Source organism: Parasteatoda tepidariorum, chromosome 9 (assembly GCF_982258835.1).
Source record: "Parasteatoda tepidariorum strain Cologne lab strain chromosome 9, Ptep-v5.0, whole genome shotgun sequence".
Taxonomy (NCBI): Eukaryota; Metazoa; Arthropoda; class Arachnida; order Araneae; family Theridiidae; genus Parasteatoda; species Parasteatoda tepidariorum.
Genome location: NC_141763.1, coordinates 2434269 through 2451851, shown reverse-complemented (window position 1 = coordinate 2451851; position 17583 = coordinate 2434269). Strand labels below are relative to the sequence as shown.

The 17583-nt window shown below is 30.7% G+C and overlaps 1 protein-coding gene across 4 annotated transcripts in view; it reads left to right on the top strand.

The window, feature by feature from the left end:
- The window catches only part of LOC147803248 (coatomer subunit gamma-1-like), a 71468-nt gene that overhangs the window by 11456 nt on the left and 42429 nt on the right, over window positions 1–17583 (top strand). For all 4 annotated transcript variants that reach the window (XR_015428942.1, XR_015428944.1, XR_015428943.1 and 1 more), the window contains one exon: window positions 8374–8502. The gene's annotated coding sequence lies outside the window, so the exon portion shown is untranslated. The remainder of the gene's footprint in view (window positions 1–8373; window positions 8503–17583) is intronic.

The window sequence follows — 17583 nt, the reverse complement described above, 5'->3', positions numbered from 1 at the left end:
ACCAAATACATTTGTATGTTGCATCTCTAATTTAGAAGCAGCAATTGCTGTTTATTTTTGAAATTTTTTTTTAATTATAGTTTTACAGTGCTGAGCATAATTTTGTATCTATTTACAATGTAAAAACTCCTTGAAAAAGTTTTTCGCAAAAACAGGATCCTATTTGCACAAATTCATAAAAGCAGGATCCTGGTTGAAAGAATGTGATTTAAGGTTTTTTTTTTATATTCAGAAATTACGTGTGATTTTTTTCACAGTTTTACAAAAACGAACCTTTCATAAAATGTCTGGACAGACCCCTGTAATTGTTTTTTAGATCTTCAATGACAAAATTTTGTTAGTAACCTGAAAATTTGTCGTAATAGCGAATTTCTTGTTGCATGCCGTGTTTGTATCTAACTTTGCCTGTACTTAACACTTTATTTACCAAATTATTACAAAAATTATCATAAGTGTGATTAACTTTTTTGTCCAATTAAATATTGTTTATTTAACATCTTTGACAAAAAAAAATTAAATATTATTTTCTAATTTACATTACATTATAAAAATATTATTTAAGTCAAACATTTAATACTTTGTTTTAAATATAGTTGAATTAATGAATCAATAAAAAATAAGAAAGATATGCGAACTTGATCGAGATAGAAAGCTGAGAATTGATGGAATAAAATTGAGGAATCATAAAATGACGTCCTATAACGAATTACCATAATCTAAATGGTTACATTGGTGATGTTCAACTTCAAAATATTCTTGAGTTGCTTCTATTCTTCAAAATATTCTTGAGTTGCTAACTAGAAATGATAAAGTCATATTGCAGTGACGGACAAGTTCCAATGGGTTATTTTGTTCCGGCTCAGTGCTTTAATGGAAATAATATTTGTTGACAAATATTTCTTACTATATATAAAATTCTAATGATGGTGTCGCAGTTTTCCATTGTTGTCAGTGCATTTTTATTGGCCAGAAAATCACGTGGTGTGATCCAGTTTTTCCTCATTCGTCTCCTTATTGTTTTGGTTGTAGTCAGCATAAAATTAATAAAAGTCATGCTTTTTTTTAAATATTTTTGAATCCCTAACTTAAAGTTATTTTCCTGTACTGCTATTATTACGCTTTTAATTCAAGAGTTTAAAACTAAGAGAATTGCTATTTTCTTATTAGTATTATAATGTAAATCTGCCTTACATTTTAAGATAAAGTTATTTAGAAAGGTGGTCTAACAATTATTATTTTTGAGTAAATAACATTAATATACTGTTATAAATTACAGTTAAAGAGATCTGTTAAATGATTTAGAACTTAACGATCAGCTACATGCACAATGAGATGCAGGCAACAACAAACAAGTTGTTAATCTATCCTTCCGTTTGGTAAGCGAAAATATTAAATTAAGTATGTGAACTCATCAAATTTGTTTCAACAATATAACGTTATAACAATATAAATGTTATTTTAAAAAAATGACTACTTATGCCTCTATCACACGAGAGAAAAATATGTGCAACTGCAAGTGTAAGTGCAACTGTAAGTGAAATTCCTCCGTTCGGAGTTGCCGAAAGGGTTGCTTAATTGCCTGAACGGTTGCATGTAATTGGGTTACCATATTTTGTTATTTATCTTTACTTTTGGCTCATATTTAATTTTATCATATGATTCTATTATATCATAGTTTCTCAACGATGTTCGTAAAGATGCTGTAGAATATTGATTGATTTTGATATAATTTTTTACATTTGTATTTGTGTTAAGTCTTTTCTTCAGCAGCAAATTAAAATTCTGAAAACTTTATTTCCCCATTAGTGAAGTAGCATAGTATAAAAAGGATTATGATTTCTACCTCATAATATGAGATAATATTAAGATATCATTGAATTTCATGCTGCGTCCCTAAAAAGATAAGGGGGTGAAAGGGGGATGGACTTAAATACTATCTAGAATTTTGACGATTTTTTTACGTTGATTTGAGTGACTAATGTATAAAACATGGTGCGTAGCATTTTTAAAAAGTGCTTTTTAAGTGAAGTAGCATAGTATAAGACGCCCGGTGGCTGAGCGGTAGCGCTTCGCGCTGTCGTGCCACAGGTCCCTGGTTCGATCCTCGGGCCGGGCAAGGTTCACTCAGCCTTTCATCCCTTCAGTGGGTCGATAAAATGAGTACCAAGCATGCTTGGGAACTAACACTGGGGGTTCCGCGTTTGGCTGACCACCTGACCGGAACATATGCTCCTGCACCCCAGAGCCCAAGGTCAAGAAAACTGAGATGGGCACAGTCGGCCTTGGCCCTCTTAATGGGCTGTCGCGCCACTGAGTTAGTAGTTTAGTTAGCATAGTATAAAAAGGATTATGATTTCTGCCTCATAATATAAAATGATATTAAGATATCAATGAATATCATGTTGTGTCCCTAAAATGATAAGGGGGTGAAAGGGGGATGGACTTAAATACTATCTAGAATTTTGACGATTTTTTTCATCTTGATTTGAGTGACTAAGGTATAGAACATGGTGCGTAGCGTTTTTAAAAAGTGCTTAAAGGTGCTTATTTTTGATTTTCATTTTTTAAAGGCCCTTAAAGGTGCTTTTCTTAATAAGTGTTTTTAAAAAGTGCCTTATTTTCCTTTTTCGAAAATGAGATTTATGAAAGGGAATGTCGATTTTCGCCACATATTATGTAAAAACGTACTTTTCACATTTTTCTATTTCACGTTTTCAGAATTCATTCGTCCCGCACTGGACTGATCGTTAAGACACGGTTCCCAGCAGATCACCGAAGTCAAGCATCACTGGCCATGGTCAGTGTGCGGGTGGGTGACCACTTGGATCAGTCTGCGTAGGGACCGAGGGTGTGCGGTATGGGTCCTCGTTAAACTGTGCTACCGCAAAGTGCTCAACTTCGTTCGCAGGTCGTCGGGCTACCGAGGCGGGGGTGCCATCCCCTCCGCATAGGATCAAAATTGTGATGGCATGTCTTCGGATCATCCTCCGGGATGTTTCCCAGACCGTCGCCAATAGCCCATTGTGCAACTCTAGTGCGACGTAAATTAACAACAGCAGAATTCATTCAACCATGATCAATTTCAGCGTACCGTCAGTCCATAGCGTATGAAAGCGCCAATCATTTTACAGGTTTGGTGAAATACTTGCGAGTCCGCATGTGCGTCTAGTGAGCTGGGTTCGGTGAGATTTTTGCTCTCTCATGCTGTATTTTGCAAGATATTCTCAATTTCAGGCTTTATTTTCCACCCTCTGAAATCGAACCGAAAAATCTCTTGATCATTTTTTAATGGCTAATATAATCAAGAAAACAGTTCTTTGTCAAATTCTAGTTATTTTATCATGATCATGTAAAGTCTGAGAATTATTTTGCATTTTGTCTATTTACCTAGAGCTTTAAAATATTTTTTGAGTGCCTAAAATGTTCTTAAAAGTTGCTTATTTTTTGTTGAAAGATTTGGCTCCGCACCCTGTAAAAGCATAGTTTATTTATATATATTTACTATGTAACGTGCTAGCTAGGCAAGTGCGGTATCATTATCTATGTAAACACTAAATCGAATGAGAATAAAAACAAGCTGTCTGATTTAATAGTTTAACAATTCGAAAATTTATAAAAAGTTTCATGTGTAGAAAGGACAATTTTATGACTTATACCACTTTATGCAACTGACATTGCTATCTAATCAAGTAAGGCATTTCTTCAAATTTATTTTTTAAGTTTAATTCAAAAACATAGTCCTTTGAAATAATTCTGTAGAAGAAATGATGGTTTAATGTATGAAATATAAAATTTTTGAATTACCTTTCACTCATAAAATATTTATAACATCAAAACTATTAGATCTATCAAATCAATTCTATTTTTTAAATTGAGTCTAAAAAATACATAATAAATAATGTCAGACTTGTCTATACTACAATATCTCAGAATTTTATTTTCATCAAATTAATTTACATTACATGAAGGGATCATCAATTTTATTCATTTACACATTGCATATCAGGAATATCACTTTTATGAAAATAATTTTTTCCACTTTCTTAGTAAAATTGCTTTTAAATATAAGAGGATTTTCAATGTCATACTTACATTTTATTATTGTAAAATTTAAAACATTCATTATTGGTATAAGATAATTTAATTAAAAATTATAGGATTTATTTTGGGACAAATTTATTGTAATATACAGTATATAGATTAAAATTTATTAATAACTAAGAAAAAAACAATATTTTATTAAGAACATACTTTTTATGTATCATATTATTTTGTTATAGTCTTTTACGTGTTTTGTTTTGCATTTTAAATAATACAAGAATCAATTTAAAAAATAAAACATTTATTGTCAAGTGAAACATTTAGAACATTATTCATTTTTATTTCTTATTTTTTAATTTCTTCCATAAAAACAGTATTACATCTCTTTCCTTCTTTACCAGATAAACCTTACAGGATTATACGAAATATCTGAAATAAAAGAAAGAAATTACTTTCATGATAAAATTTCACCAACACATTATTAGAATAAGGAAGATTAAATGCCATTAATTTGAAATCATTTAAGTCCTTAGGTATCCCTTTTAAACTTATTTTAAGTTTGACAGATATTTTGATTATAGTTCTAAGATTATTCTATACACTAATGAAAGATGGCAGGTGTGTTTAGTTTTGTAGTTCTTATGTTTGGATTGAAATTTGTTTCAAGAAAAATAAATTGTATTTATAAACGAAGGCTCTTAAAAATGTAAGTATATTGAAAAATTAATAAGGTACACTTACATACTTACTGTCATTATAGAAAAGCTAAGTATCAAGAGATAAATGTGAAGTATAAATAAAAAGTAAAGTATCATTAGTTAACTTTGAATAATTATAAACAAAATATTACGCAAATCATCATACACAAAAAAAAAATAGAAGGGATGAATGTAGAAACAGACAAGGAGATTGGGAATTTGCATTTTTAATAATTACTTTTTATATATAATATACTACCTTTCTTGTAATACTTTTCAATAATTACTGGAAAATGGGGTAACTTTGTGAGAAACAAGGTAAATATTTACCACACATATTTTCTAACTTGTTTTAAAATGAGATTTTCAAAAATTAAAAGAATTCTTAGGGAAGAATAAAATAATTATTTCACTAATAACTATAAAATTTTCAAATAATCGGACACATGCTTTTACAATCAACAGAAACAAAGATTAAAATTTAAAAATAAAGAAATATAATCATTATTATATTTTATGTTATAATACTGAAAAAAGTTTGGCGAGTTGCTTGGCGAATATTTCAAAGTAAAGCTTTTCGCCAGTATAAATCTTTACATATATAAAAATAGAAGTCCCGCAGTGGACTGATCGTTAAGACACGGTTCCCAGCAGATCACCGAAGTCAAGCATCACTGGCTGTGGTCAGTGTGCGGGTGGGTGACCACTTGGATCAGTCTGCGTAGGGACCGAGGGTGTGCGGTATTGGTCCTCGTTAAACTGTGCTACCGTAAAGGGCTCGACTTCGCGCGCAGGTCGTCGGGCTACCGAAACGGGGGTGCCATCCCCTCCGCAGAGGATCAAAATTGTGATGGCATGTCTTCGGATCATCTTCCGGGATGTTTCCCAGACCGTCGCCAATAGCCCACTGTGCAGCTCTAGTGCGACGTAAATTAACAACAACAACAACAATAAAAATAGAAATCATTTCTATTTAAAGTAATTAAAACTTTGATTGGAACAAATTATAATAAGTTTTAATTTTATTAGCTTAAAATAAATAAACATTTTAAAAGAAAATTTATCGCAAAAATAATGTACTATACTCACCGATACTAAAATCGTGTGCAGGTTCCTGTTATGGTAGTACATCAACTGCATTGAGATGGTCATCTCATAGTGCGAAAGTATTTTTAATGCTTTCATTTTAAAGGAAATGTTATTATTAAACTAAAAACTTGCTCCGTCTCATCTATAAAAAAATTTCATCCGATCATCCTCTTCCTAACGTCGCCGCCATTTTTATTTACATTTGTATATGTCATCACATAAAATTGAAACGTCATAAAAAGCAAACGATCTGATTGGTTCATGAAAGAAATTGCCTGAACGGTTGCAGATATTTCGTGCAACCGTAATTTCTATATCACACGAGCAATGTTTGGAGAAATTTCACTTACAGTTGCACTTACACTTGCAGTTGCACATATTTTCTCTCGTGTGATATAGCCATTAGAAAAATCACTTCTTTTTACCAATAGATCTAAATATCTAATATATATAATTCTCTTACGTGGCTCCCAAATTTTGGCTGTATTTCTTTTCCGCCGGTGGCAACGTTTGCTTTGTTTTGTTTACGTTACTATTTCTGTTACACGGCGAATCGACCCATGATTGCCGCTAAAAATGTCACATGCCAAATCTATCTGAGGTGACTCAACATAAGCGCTTTTAAAAACGGAAACTGAAATAACCAGAGAGCATCAGCTGCGGCAATCTCACACTATTAAGCTAGGCCGAAGTGAGTAGTCTTTGTCGATAGATCTCTATTTTAGTATTTTGTCGAAAGCGCTTTTTTTCGCGAATTTATATATGACGAATTTTGATTTATATCACGAATTATACTATAGCACATTTCTAATAGGTTTAACGAATTACATGTCATTTATTTGAATTCAAATTTATTTTAATGACTTAGTATTTACTAAAAAGATGTAATTTTTTTACATGGATTTGAATGATTGTTTTGAATTCTTAGAATTTTGTGCATTTGCAATGTACCTATAAGTTAGTAGCGAGCGAAGCGATCTTGGTACGCGAAGCAAACCATATAAGATTGCGTAGCAATTTTCGGGGTTTGGCGAGCGTTAGCGAGCAGGGGGCGCAGCCCACTAGTATTATATATAATATAAGCTTATATAATATATGTTTATTCAGAAATATGTTACATGGTGTGTATCGTTTTTAAAAAAGTGCTTAAAGGTGTTTATTTTCGATATTCTTTTTTTCAACGACCTTACAGGTGTTTTTTTTATTGGATGTTTTTAAAAAGTGTTTAATTTTCCCTTTTCGAAAATGAGATTTTTTTTTCTTTACCATGTCGATTTTCACCACGTATGCGTGCTTTCCACATTGTTCTATTCAGCGTTTTCACAATTCATTTAACCACATTACATTTCGGCGCACCATTGGTCCATGGCGTGTAAAAGCGTCAATCCTTTTACATGTTTGATAAAATACTTGCGAGTCCGCATGTGCGTCGACTGAGCTGGGTTCGGTGAGATTCTTGCACTCTCATTTGGCTGTTTTTAAAGGATACAATAAATTTATCAATAATACTTTTCTTATATAAACATTTTATTCACTCTTTTCGTGCTATGTCAGACCAATTGTATGGTTTCGTTTGAGGTTAAAACATCTGGCCTTTTCAGTTAACTTGGTGAAATGTCAATTATCTATAATAGCAGCCATGACAGAGCATATTAAGGTATTATAGAGCATATATAAGTATTATTTTAACTGTCACTTTTATGATATATTAATGAAAAGAAAAAGTTGCTTTAGTACTAAATATCTCTGCTTCTAAAATATGATAAAAGTGAAATGTAGTGCGTCTACCACTACAATATTACAATTCCTACTCACTAGTAAATAAGACATGTTAACTCGGTTCTACGTTGGGGTACCTGTTCATAGATGAAGGTTGACATCATCGATAAATATATCCCCACATTGAGGACTCGGACGTGATGTGAACATGCCTGCTTGGACAGGAAATTCCCACTTCGATTTGAACACGCCTACTTCGATGGATGGTCAACAGTTGACTTGCTACTTGTGACTGTTACAATATCCACCTCGAGCTGTTGCTACTCAGTCTCGATCACACACAACGTATTCACTCTACTGCTGAAGGCAACACAGGAGCGACCATGATCGTGAACTTAATACAACTCTCACTATCAGCCCTAAAAAGTGGGGTGATCTTAATACAGCTCTCCCGACTTCTCTCAAAACAGCAATGAATCAACCAGTGGTATCCGCTCATCGAATTCTGTCACAGCTATAATTCTGGGGGGGGAGTACTGTAGTGTGTCTACCGCTACAAAATTACATTTACAATTCACTAGTATGTAAGACATGTTCCTTTCCAAAAATGAAGGCTGACATGGTCGATAAATATATCCCCCCCCCAAATATTTTTTTTTTTTGGCTATGACAGTATTCGTTTGCATTCATGATACAGCAACCTCACATTATAACAATCATTTCTGCTCAAACTACGATATTGAGTATTGACTGTGTTATTTAAATTCTCTGATTTTTCATATCTGTTTTTATATTTATATTTATTCTTTAATTTCCTCTTTTCTAGTGAACTGGAGTGTGCTTTGATGTACCCGCCCTTTATTTATGTGTGAGACTTCTTGAGAATATTATTTGAATTTACTAATAAGGGTTGGGAGACTGAACTTTGTGAAAAATGCACTTCATTTTTAGTATGGTAAGTACCGATTTTCCTGTTTTGACTATATTTTCAAAATTTTCTCCAGAAAAAAAAAATACCCTCAAACATAACTTTAACACTTACTTGATTCTTGTATATCCTCAATTTTCATTCTTTGGGGATCTTACCAGCATGGTGCTTAGCTTTTTCAGGAAGTGCTTAAATGTGCTTATTTTCGATTTTCCTTTCTTAAAACCCCGGGTGCTTTTTCCATTGGGTGTGCCCTTGTGGAGGACATTTTGATGGAGCTAACCAATAACTCTTAGATAGGGTGAACAAGCCCTCAAGTAAGAATTGTGACGTCACGAGCAAGTGGGTAACATGTTAGAAAAGAATGTCTTGCTTTTTCTTTTCTTCAGATTAATAATTTTAAGTCTCCCTTGCATGTCAGAATAGTTTGTTTAAGATCTTAATTGAAAGTGATAATTTAATTGAACTTCACTTCATTATTTAACATTCTTATGATACAGTCCTTAAAACATATTAATCGTTTTTAGGAAAATAAAGCTATTGAATATTTTTTACTGTTATCCATTTATAATTTATATCTGTTGATTGAAAATTTTATATTTTTCATAATCCACTTTAAACTGAAGAATTTTTTTTTAAAAAAAAATATGTAAATAATGCAACAAAAGATTACATTATTTTATGATTCAATTTTTACGCAGAAAATTATATTGCTTTACTTTCTTTCCACATCATTAATATGTAAAGAATTTCAATCAAAAATCAAAATTTTGAATTCAAAAATTTTGAAATATTTGATTGACTTATACTTTTTTTGGTTTATTTATTGCAGGACCTATTTAAACTTAAAATAAACAGCAAAAATTATTATTTTAGTTTGAATTTTTTATTTTATGAGTCAAAAAGTGCATAAAAAGAGTCAAAATTTGATGTATATGCAAAACATGGTAAGTCCAAAACAAATTGATATTTTCCAATTCTGTAAAGTGTTAGAGAATTAGAAACCACTGCTGCCTGGAATGAACCACTTATAGCTCTGTAATTCAATATTTTAAAAATTAGCAACCATTTTAATAAAGTAACGGGTAAAAATGCTACAAATCAGAAACTTTTTTTTCAAGATAGCTCCTACAAAATGTGAGAAAATCAATTTAGATCCAAAAGCAAGGTTCATTCCCTAGAACCATTTATTACGAATGCACAAAAAAAATTTGAGGAAAATCTAATGAAAAGTTTTTGAGATTTTGTGTTTTGCGATGGTTGAAAAATCGGAAAAATGCATTTTGAGAAAAACACAAAATAACATTATACTTGAACTTTATTAATATATAATTGTAAAATATTAGATTAAACTGCCTGATTATCCAAATAATAAAATTTTTATTGTCCAAAATAATAGAAATTTTGTAAAAATTTACTTTTTTTTAAAAATTTTATGCAATATTTTAATTTTGAGTAAGAGATGGAAGAAATTTACAAAATTTGAGATGCGTTCACTTTACAGAATGACTTCAAAGCACATCAATGTTTTTTAATATCATTTGTGCTTGAAATGATTTTCAAACACTAAATCAAGAACTGAACTATGGTGAAACATTTAAAAAGAAAATTTTTTAGTGTTTGAAAATCTGAGCGTTAAGATTTTTCCTTGATAATTGTATAAAATATTAAATTATTTCCTTCGATAATTCATAAAAATGCTTTTACATTGATTTATACATGGTTTTTTCTTTTTTAAAATTCTTTTTGAGTGCATTGAAAAATTAATAATTGTAAAAAGTTATTGAGTAACTGTATTTTACTATGAAAATAAAAACGATGAAAACACATTCAAAAAAAGTTCTAAGCCACTTTGATAAAGTGAAATGCAAAAACAAATTGAAAAACATTTCTCATTATAACTATGATTATACCTAAGGATATTCAATGTTATATGCGCGTATATTAATTTCAAGAAAAAAGAATGAAATAAAAAATTGAAATTCATGCATTGGAAATATTCATGTAAATAAAAATATTTATGCTGCAGTAATTAAAATTTTGACAGAAAATGGTTTTGTCCAACGGTGTTGTGTATAAGCATGGAAAGAATATGCATTCATGCACTGGGTTATATTATGTAGAATTTGATTATCAGAACATCAGAAACATCCAAATGCTCATTTTTTTTTGTAAAACTTACAGACGTTTCAAGATTTGTTTGCAACTGTTGTGCTGAAAACTGATTTCCTTGGAAGCGACGTTTTCGTTTCCTGGCGATAGATTTTTCCATAATTGGAAAGTAATAACAAGAAATAACGGCAATAAAACAAATATAACGATAATAAAACTAAATAACACAAAAATAAAATAAAAATTAACAAGAAATTATCAAAAATAAAAGCAATTGAAAGGTAACTAATTCAAAACGCTATCGCAAGTTTAAAAATAAACAAGGATCTGATTATTGACTTTGTTGTCAGATCAAAGTTTCAAAATAGTCTCTAAATTTGTTGCCATTCCAAATACATAATAATAAAATTCATTTTAAATCAAGTCTATTCAATAATACGTCATTTACGATAATTTCAAACAGAAACTGAAACCAAAAGGGGTAAAACTTCGACTTCCGCTTGAGAGAAAACAACTTCCGGTTTCAATATTTCGTGACAGAGCTTTGCAAAAAATGCTATAACTTAAGTTCTACTGTACATAGAGACAAAATTAAAACGGATTTAGAAAGATAAACGTTTGTTTTATATGAAATTATCAAAACCTAAAAATTGATATTTTGATTAAATTTCACGGAAAAATGGTGATCAGATGCCTTAATACCAGGGGTCTGTTTAGAAGAAATTTGGGTCCGTTAACGGACACTTCACAAAATTTCTTTTCATAAAAACGGACCCTTCACAAAATGATTTTTCATTTAATCGGACCCTTCACAAATTTGTTTATCCTCATTATTATTTTGTTAATCGCATAAACTCTTCCCAGGGCAGAAAACAAGAAAGATGGATGTAAACGAATTAAGTTTTGTCTTCGGCAGACGATTCTTCCATTATTCGTCCGAAATTAATATTCTGCTTTCAACAGTATAAGCTAAATACCAAATGTTGCATCTCTAAATTAGAAGCAGCAATTGCTGTTTATTTTTGAAAATTTATTTTTTTTATCATAATTTTACAGTGCCGAGCATAATCTTATATCTATTTACAATTTAAAAACTCCTTGAAAAAGTTTGTTGCAACAACCAGACCCTATTTGCACAAATTCATAAAAGCGGACCCTGGTTGAAGGAATGTGAGTAATTTTTTCACAATTTCACAAAAAAAGGATCTTTCACAAAATGTCTGGGCAGACCCCTGAATACATAATGTAATCTTTTCCTGCTCAAACTATAAACCATATGAAGTAAATATTTCTTAAAATTAAACCCATACAAAGATACTAAAGATTGGAAAAGTTTTTATTCACAATAATGCTGATAAACTGTACAAAAATAAAGATTTTTGTACTATACTAAAAAATGTATGGAATACTCATAAATAAAAATGAAAATATTATCTTTTTTATGAATGACAATTCACTGGTCTGGCAGCTTCTTTTCAAAATTTTATATAAAATCTTCATAATCTTTAATTTTGTCATCAGCAGACCATAGCTTAAACTCTTCTTACCTTCTTTTTTCAAGAGCAATAAATCTTTCTTCTGGTGCTTTTTTTTTTGGGAGCCTTAGTTCCTTGGTTAAGTAATGATGAGGTAAATTTGGGAGAATAGAGGGGAATGCATCAGAAGTTAAGTCTGTGCTCTTTCGAGGTACAACAAGTATCGAACCATCTGCTCGTACCTTTATCTTCTCTTTCAATAAAGCGTTCTTCAAAGTACTTAAAACAGATAATTGTAGAATCAGTAGCTTGAAAGTCTTTTTGATGAGAGAGATTCTCCCATTGATTCCTTCATTCTAAATCTTTTGGGAAACTAGTGATATTTCTATATGCTTCTCCTTCGTAACTAGAACGGTACCCAGGTCAGTGGCGTAGCGAGGGGTGGGCAAGGGGGGGCATCATGCCCCGGGCGCTGCTCACAAAGGGGCGCCAAATGGTCCGCAAAACAAAAAATTGCTGGATAATTTTTTTTTATTATAATTGATTTCTGGAAAATATATTTTAAATTAGTGCCAGCGTAATATAATAAATGTTAATTCATAAATATTATTCATAATATTTAATTCATTATATTAAATTCATATTAAATATATTTCAATATTTAATTCACGTCCTTGTCATCGCGCTCTGCTTAGAATAAAAATGAAATGTTATTAAATGTTGTATATAAGTTTAATGTCAGCATAAATTATATTGTTAATTTCACTATGTTATTACCTTTCAAGTTCAAAGCATTCTTGGTAAGTAATAAATCAAATAAGATTACTTACTACATCTATTCGACGATTCTATTATTAAGTCAATAGAGTATGAAAAAATTTGTAAACAGGAAAATTTGTTGTTCTCGTATTTGTCACCACAAATGAATTCATTCATCTTCTGGTGTCCCGCAGAGGACTGATCGTTAAGACACGGTTCCCAGCAGATCACCGATGTCAAGCATCACTGGCTGCGGTCAGTGTGCGGGTGGGTGATCCACTTGGGTCAGTCTGCGCAGGGACCGAGGGTGTGCGGTATTGGTCCTCGTTAAACTGTGCTACCGTAAAGTGCTCGACTTCGCGTGCAGGTCGTTGGGCTACCGAAGCGGGGGTGCTATCCCCTCCGCAGTGGATCAAAATTGTGATGGCATGTCTTCGGATCATCCTCAGGGATGTTTCCCAGACCGTCGCCAATAGCCCATTGTGCAGCTCTAGTGCGACGTAAATGAACTACAACAACAACATCATCTTCTGGCATCTACAGTTCGAAATCAACTAATAAACGATATCAAACGAAATAAATATTATGGACTTTTGTTTGATTCAACTCCTGATATCTCTCATCGAGAACAAATGTCCCAAGTCGCTAGGTATGTAAATGCTGATTTTATCAATAAGAAAGTTTCCATCAAAGAATCTTTTTTGAGTTTTATTGAAATACATGCTAAAGATGCAGCCTCGATCGAAAATACAATTTTCGAGAAATTAAATTACGATGAAATTTCATTAACAAACTGCAGATCACAATGTTGCGTTAATGCTGCCGTGATGGCAGGTCACACATCTGAAACGCGATGGAGCGCCACCGGAGCGGTTATCGTTATCATCTATGGGCTATAGAATATAAAAGAACTAATAGAAAAATTAGCAGAGCACACTACCACTACAAGTGACAACAGAAGTGAAGCTACAATTCTGTTGTAAAATATACTAACCTTTAGTTTTGTAACTTTAGTTCATTTCTGGTACGAAATCTTAAGAAGGATTGATCATCTGCAGCTCAGATTACAAGATCCTAGAATGAATTTTAGAGAAGTGTTCCATGATCTTGAATCATTAGCGACTGAACTAGCCGAAATTTGAGACGAGCTCTGTAAGGAGGCAATAGAAAAAGCAGTCTCTTTGTGAAAAATGGGATATGGATACAACAATAAGTGCCTGGAGAATTGGCTATGGTGGTCATTCAGCAGAAAGTGAAATTTCCCCGCGTTTTGGAAGGAAAGCACTTTTGATCGTCTTCATCAAGAAATGTGTAAACGAATAAGTGACTTTAATTTCAAATTTGGATTTCTACAAGACGTTGAAAATTTATTAAACAAGGATAATGTTGATAACGACATTGAAAAAAAATTGTAAAAATCCGGGTGAATTTTATAATACAGATTTCAATGTAATAGAACTTTTTATCAAAATATATGACAGCAAAATGTTACTCCGCAGTAGAAAAGAAATTAAACCTAAAACTCCATTAGAATTTCTTACTTTTATAATCAATCTCGAATGGAGAAGATGTTTTTCCAAATCTGAAAGCGGCATTTCAAATACTCCTGACTATCTCTGTACCAATTGCTAGCTGCGAACGTTCATTCAGCAAATTAAAATTAATTTTGACAGATCGCCTAAGTGACCTAGCATTTCTTCATCAAAAACACGGAAAATTTAGACATAGTAATTAGTTTTATTAATGTATTATAATCATATGATTATTAAATATATGTATCTCCTTAGAGATAATAAATATTTACTTTTTTATTGTTTTAAAACTGCGTGTTTCTAAAATATTTCTTTATAAATATTTAAAATAAATAATAGATATCTTTTGAACTAATTCTAGATGATCATATACATTTCAAAATCTAGTCTTGTTCTCTCAACTACATTTTTTGTCTCAAATTTAAAGCCTAGCTTGAGTCTATGACTTTATTTATTTTACTTTGTTTATTTATTTATTTGCGAGTATATTTTACATATAATATTATATGACTTTCGAATGGGAGGGGGGGCGCTAAAAGGGTATTGTACCCCGGGCGCGAGTTAAGCTCGCTACGCCACTGACCCAGGTACACAGTATGATCGTGGCATCTGCAATAGAAATACATATAGCATGTTCCATTTATTTACAAAAAAATAAATATCTAATTTGAGATGAATTTAAAAAACAAATAAAAAATAATAAAAAAACTCAATTTTAATATACTTCTAATTGAAACGGCATCTAAAATTATAAATTAAATATCATCATCATAATTTCAGGAACAGTTTTAACAAATTTATAACATATGGGTGAAGCTAATGCTTGAAAAGTAAGAAATTAAAAAAAAGTATATGAAACAGATTCAAAATATCATGGCAAAATAGTCACATAATTTGTTTTAAAATAGTCTCTTTCTGTAACTAAAATGGTGAAAAAATATCTTATTGCTTTTCATTCTTATTTCATGCAAAATTATGAACAAAATTGAGTGATTCCATATCAAATCAAGCAATAATAATAAAACTAAAAAGAAAAATTATGTGAACAATTCAGTATTTATTTATTTTTAGCATTGAACCTGCTTCTAATTTGAAATATACCAAGTTTCTGATCTTTTTTTTACCAGTTTCTGAGCTATGCAATTTTGAAAATTGATAAGTTTATTAAATTTTAAACAGTTATAATTTGAAAAATAATTGACTTTTGGGCGTTAAATTTTGTATCCTTTTGTTTAGTTTCTAATAACGCTCAATTAAAAGAAAATTTAATTTACATTTTCAAAAACTTAATGAATTTTTTTATTTTTTAAATGTTTTATATTGCTCTTTTTTAGCAATATCTGTGTCAAATAGTTCTAGTAATAGCTTTTATAGTCAGTGATATCTTTTCTTAGTGAGATTTTTTATTACAAGCAAAAAAATAAATTTTAAAGAATTTTTACTTATGTAATGTAAAAACAACAATAACAGAATTACTGCTATTTAATTAAAATTAAGGCTTAATGTCTGTTAATTTTTTACACAGACAATTACTTCTATGGATATTAGTGTAGTAGATAATATCACTTGATAGCATGTAAGGCATAAAATAATTGAAGAAAAAAATTTTACAAGTTGACTAGGTTTAAAAAAATGTACGACTTCATACGCATAATGTTTTGAAATAAACTAAAGATGCAAAGTAATATTAAACCTATATTTAAAAATTTAGCAATAAATATATAAAGTCATAGCACATCATAAAATAATATGCTATGTTTAATCTATTGAAATTAGTTTTTATTATTTTCATTAAAAAAATTATTTTATTGTTTTCACTGTCATTTATAGTACAATCATCTGTGTTAGTCTTCATAAAATGTATATATAGATTTCAAAAATATTTGCTAGTAAAGCAAAATTAAAACTATATGTAATTCTAATTTTGCTCTATTGTGTATTTAAATTATTTGAAGTACTAGAAACAGTTACTTTATTGTTTTTTAATGTTATTGAAAAAATGTCAGGTAATTTCAGGGATGAGATTTTTCCGCTTTTTGGCGGATTTCCGTTTTTTTCACTTTTATCTCTTAAATTTCAGCTTTTTTATCGAAAATTCAGATTTTCTAAAAATTTCATTTTTATTTACAAGTATTCCGCTTTTTCAGAAAATTCACCTATTTTCAAAGAGAAGCAGAAAATTCAAACTACAATCCTTTCTCATTTTTACTTATTTTACCTATTTTCTCCCTTTTACAAGCAGCAGATAAGATTTTCCGAATTTTTTACCCGCCCTCCAGATAGATCCGATTTTCATAGTTCAAACGACGCTGCTTCTGACAAGCCTTTTAGAGGTCCCCAAGCCTGGAATCTGTTAATATCTCGATTCTTATTCACACGATTTTAATATCAAACAGAGCTTTTCATATTTGCGTGTTGCGATTCTTATTCACGTGATTTGAATATTGTACGTTGCGATTCTTATTTACGAGATTTAAAAATCCGATATTGTGATTCGTATTTACGTATTTTTAAAAACCTATGTAGCGATTCGTATTCACGCAAGTTTAAAATTCAATGTGTTGATTTGCTCATGCGGTTTATAATATCAAACATTGATTTTCGTATTTATACGCGATTTTAAAGTAAGGCATTGGGATTCGCATTCACGCATTCTAAAAATTATGCATCATAATTCTTATTTATGCAATCTAAAAATTACTCATCATGATTCGTATTTACGCTATCTAAAAATTATGAATCGTGATTTGTATTTACGCATTTTAAAAATTCTATGTCCCAGTTTGTATTTTCTCATTTTCAAAATCGTATATCTAGTTTCATATTCATGTGATTTCAAAATCCATAATTGTTATTCATATTCACGCAATTTTAAGATCAACTATCGCGATTCTTGTAAGAAGTAAATTTTTTTTTTTAATTAGTTACTATAAAGGTGACTGTTTTTCTAACGACGATTATTAGTATATGTAAGTGTTACAACATCCGAGAAACAGGAAGGGAATATTTTCAAAACTTACATTCTGTGCTTGGAAAGAAGAAAAATAGGATTTGTCACAAGATGTTTGAAGATGGACTAACGACTAAATATAGCAAACATAAAAGATATAGCAAACAAAAGCAATCACTTAAAAAGGGATTTAATTAAAAAAAAATTTGGGGGGAAAAAGAGTTAATTAACTCATCATCAAAATTTTATTTATAATTGCTGTTATTTATGCTATAAAATG